Here is a 4978-nt window from a genome sequence, read left to right on the forward strand (position 1 = left end):
TCCTGGAACCCTAAGAAGGTAAAGGATAAAGAAGGGAATGATGTGATGGATATGCCGTGTCACATCCACACGAAGAAAGACGAAGAGGGGAATATCATTTACCCAAAGCATACCACTCGCCAATGTCGACTCCTGATCTAGCAGTTTCAAGGAAAACAATCTAAAGACAAGGAAAAGGAGTCGGACAAGGCCGAAGGCAAGGAGGACAGTGAGGAAGGATATCCGCATATCAATTCCACTCTGATGATCTTTGCAGATGCGGAAAGCAAGAGTCGATTGAAAGTCATTAACCGTGAGGTGAACATGGTTACCCCAGCAAAAGCAAATTATTTGAGATTGTCCCAAACACCCATCACATTCGACCAATCTGACCACCCGACTCATATTGCCACCCCTGGGAGGCAAGCTTTGGTGGTTGATCCAGTTGTCGAAGGCACTCGACTGACAAAAGTGCTGATGGACGGTGGTAGTGGGCTGAATTTGTTGTATGCAGACACACTGAAAGGAATGGGCATTCCGATGTCCCGACTGAGCACCAGTAACATGAGCTTTCATGGAGTTATACCAGGGAAGAAAGCCGAGTCACTCGGCCAAATAGCTCTGGACGTGGTGTTTGGTGATTCGAAACATTTTCGCAAAGAGAAGTTGACGTTTGAGGTCGTGGATTTTCAGAGTGCATATCATGCCATTTTGGGGAGACCAGCTTATGCACGGTTCATGGCTCGACCATGTTACGTGTACCTCAAATTGAAGATGCCCGGCCCCAAAGGAGTGATCACTGTCACCGGTGATCGGAAAAAGGCAGAAGAGTGCTTTCAGAAGGGCTCAAAGATTGCCGATTCCCAGGTGACAGCGGTCGAGTTCGAAGAATACAAGCAAAATGCAGATCCGAGTGATTTGCTGCGATCCAAGAAACCCGCCACAGAATCTGCATTTCAGTCGTCCGGTGAGACGAAGCCTGTTCACATTCACCCGACCGACCCCGATGCAGCTCCGACCCACATCTCCACAACACTCGACCCGAAATAGGAAGAAGCGCTCATCCAGTTCCTCCGTGAGAACTGGGACATTTTTGCATGGAAGCCCGCTGACATGCCAGGTGTTCCCAGGGGACTGGCTAAGCATCGCCTAAGAGTCGACTCATCAGCAAAACCAGTCAAAGAGCATCTTCGGCGGTCCGCCGTCCAGAGAGAAAAGCCATTGGTGAGGAAGTGGCTCGACTGTTGGCGGCAGGATTTATCCGAGAGATATACCACTCCGAGTGGCTCGCTAATGTCGTCATGGTTCCTAAGAAGGACAAATCACTCCGAATGTGCATTGATTTCAAGCACATCAACCGGGCCTGCCCAAAAGATCATTTTCCTCTCCCTCGCATAGATCAAATTGTTGACTCGACCGCGGGATGCGAGAGATTGTCTTTTCTAGATGCCTACTCCGGGTACCACCAGATCCGTCTGTACGGACCCGACGAGGTAAAAACAGCTTTCATCACTCCATTCGGGTGCTTCTGCTATATCACCATGCCATTCGGCCTCAAGAATGCCGGAGCCACATTTATGCGAATGATTCAGAAGTGTCTACTCACTCAAATCAGTCGGAATGTGGAAGCGTATATGGATGATATCGTCGTCAAGTCACGAAAAGGTCCCTACCTGCTCGCTGACCTCACCGAAACATTTGCCAACCTCAGAAGGTATGATATCAAGCTCAATCCATCAAAGTGCACATTCGGAGTTCCTGGTGGCAAGTTACTCGGTTTTCTCGTTTCCGAGCGAGGGATCGACGCTAATCCAGAGAAGATCGGCACTATTCTCCGAATGAAATGCCCTGTGCGAGTGCACGATGTCCAGAAGCTTACTGGATGCTTGGCTGCATTAAGTCGATTCATCTCACGACTAGGTGAAAAGGCATTGCCTCTTTACCGACTGATGAAGAAGGCAGACAAGTTCGAGTGGACTCCAGAAGCTGATGCAGCGTTTGCCGAGCTAAAAGCTCTGCTCTCCACCCAGCCGGTGCTTGCTGCTCCAATCAGCAAAGAGTCTCTGTTGCTTTATATCGCAGCCACGGGACAAGTCGTCAGTACTGTGCTTACGGTCGAGCGGGAAGAAGAAGGAAAAGCTTTCAAAGTTCAGCACCCAGTGTATTATTTGTCTGAAGTCTTGACTCCATCCAAACAAAGATATCCTCATTATCAGAAGCTTGTGTATGGAATATACATGACCACAAAGAAGGTTGCTCATTATTTCTCTGATCATTCCATCACAGTCGTCAGCGACGCTCCACTATCAGAGATTTTGCACAACAGAGATGCAACTGGTCGAGTGGCTAAATGGGCGATTGAACTTCTTCCCCTTGATATCAAGTTTGAGGCAAAGAAAGCCATTAAGTCCCAGGCAATAGCAGATTTCCTCGCCGAGTGGATTGAACAGCAGCAGCCGACTGAAGTTCACTCGGAGCATTGGACCATGTTTTTTGATGGCTCTAAGATGTTGAATGGTTTCGGTGCTGGGGTTGTCCTGGTTTCCCCCAGAGGAGATAAGCTCAGATATGTGCTCCAGATTCACTTTGATTCCTCCAACAATGAGGCCGAGTATGAGGTCCTCTTATACGGATTGCGCATGGCCATTTCACTCGGCGTCCGTCGCCTGATGGTCTATGGCGACTCGGATTTAGTGGTCAACCAAGTGATGAAGGAGTGGGACGTGAGAAGCCCAGCCATGACTGGATACTGCAGTGCAGTGAGGAAGCTGGAAAAGAAGTTCGAGGGGTTGGAGCTCCATCATATACCCCGACTGAAAAATCAAGCAGCTGATGATCTAGCAAAGATAGGTTCCAAGAGAGGAGCCATTCCGAGCGGTGTGTTCTTGGAGCATATACACACTCCGTCAGTCAAAGAAGATCCTTTCACCGAAGAAGCTCCCCAGCCCAAGAGTGCCACAGATCCGGCTGAGGTTGAAGTCCCAGCAGTGGTCGACTTGGTCATGGAGGTCTTGGTAGTCATTCCCGACTGGACAGTTCCGTATGTCGCGTATATCCTGAGAAAAGAGCTTCCGGAGGATGAGGAAGAGGCTCGACAGATCGTCCGTCGATCTAAAGCCTTTACTGTAATCAAAGGACAGTTATATAGAGAAAGCGCGACTAGAGTTGGTCAGAAGTGCATAACACCAGAAGAAGGTCGAATCATCCTTAATGATATCCACTCGGGAACCTGTGGTCATCATGCGTCCTCGCGGACCATCGTGGCCAAAGCATACCGAGCCGGATTTTACTGGCCAAAAGCGAATGAGATGGCAAAGGAAATAGTGGATAAGTCCGAGGGATGTCAGTTCTACTCGAATATGTCGCACAAGCCTGCATCAGCTCTGAAGACCATTCCACTCGTCTGGCCTTTCGCAGTATGGGGGTTGGACATGGTCGGTCCTTTGAGAATAGGGCGAAGTGGCTTCACGCATGTGCTGGTGGCAGTCGACAAGTTCACCAAGTGGATTGAGGCTAAACCAATCAAGAACCTTGACGCCGGTGCTGCTGTTAGCTTCATCAGGGAACTGATATTCAGATATGGAGTCCCGCACAGCATCATTACGGATAATGGGTCGAACTTTGACTCGGAAGAATTCAGGGATTTCTGCAACTCTCAAGGCACACGAGTCGACTACGCTTCGGTCGCCCATCCGCAGACGAATGGACAAGCAGAGCGAGCCAATGGCCTGATTCTCAAGGGATTGAAACCCCGACTGATGCGTGATCTCAAGCATGCAGCTGGAGCTTGGGTCGATGAACTTCCCTCGGTGCTTTGGGGACTGCGGACCACACCTAATCGGTCGACCAGAAGAACTCCATTCTTCTTGGTCTACGGAGCTAAAGCAGTCTTGCCGAGTGATCTTCTCCACAATGCTCCTCCAGTTGAGATCTACAACGAAGCAGAAGCTGAACAAGCGCGGCAAGACGCAGTCGACCTTTTAGAGGAAGAAAGGGAGATGGCTCTGATCCGGTCAACCATCTACCAACAAGATTTGCGTCGTTTCCACGCCAGAAATGTGAGGGGTCGAGCCTTCCAGGAAGGAGATTTAGTTCTCCGAGTGGATCAGAAGAAACAACACAAGCTTGCTCCTTCTTGGGAAGGACCCTTCATCGTCACCAAAGTTCTCCACAACGGGGCGTACCGTCTTTACAATGTCGAACATAATATTGACGAGCCCCGAGCTTGGAACGTGGAACTACTCCGCCCATTTTACACTTAAGTTTATCACTCGGATGAGTTGCAATAAAGTACTTCTGTAGTTCATGGATCTCAAAATAATAGTGTCATAGTTCCTCCATAATTTTTGTCACTTTTTATTTTGTCCAATAAAATTTTCCCCTTAGTGGGTGACTTAGCCGCGAATCCGTTTCGCCTAAGTTTGTAAAAATCCTACCGAGAGGTGAGCCAGACTCCCACTCGGAGGCTTAGCTGCGAATCCGTTTCGCCTAAGATTAAATAAAATCCTACCGAGTGGTAAGCCAGACTTCCACTCGGGGGCTTAGCTGCAGTCCAAGTACTCGCCTAAGTTTGTAAAAATCCTACCGAGTGGTGAGCCAGACTCCCACTCGGAGGCTTAGCTGCGAATCCGTTTCACCTAAGATTAAATAAAATCCTACTGAGTGGTAAGCCAGACTTCTACTCGGAGGCTTAGCTGCAGTCCAAGTACTCGCCTAAGTTATCAAAATCCTACCGAGTGAAGAGCAAACCTCTCACTCGGGGGCTTAGCTGCAGCCCAGTGCTCGCCTAAGATATAGAAATCCTACCGAGTGAAGAGCAAACCTCTCACTCGGGGGCTTAGCTGCAGCCCAGCGCTCGCCTAAGTTATCAAAATCCTACCGAGTGAAGAGCAAACCTCTCACTCGGGGGCTTAGCTGCTGCCCAGTGCTCGCCTAAGATATAGAAATCCTACCGAGTGAAGAGCAAACCTCTCACTCGGGGGCTTAGCTGCAGCCCAGT

Source organism: Triticum dicoccoides, chromosome 3A (genome assembly GCF_002162155.2).
Source record: "Triticum dicoccoides isolate Atlit2015 ecotype Zavitan chromosome 3A, WEW_v2.0, whole genome shotgun sequence".
In the NCBI taxonomy this organism is placed as follows: domain Eukaryota; kingdom Viridiplantae; phylum Streptophyta; class Magnoliopsida; order Poales; family Poaceae; genus Triticum; species Triticum dicoccoides.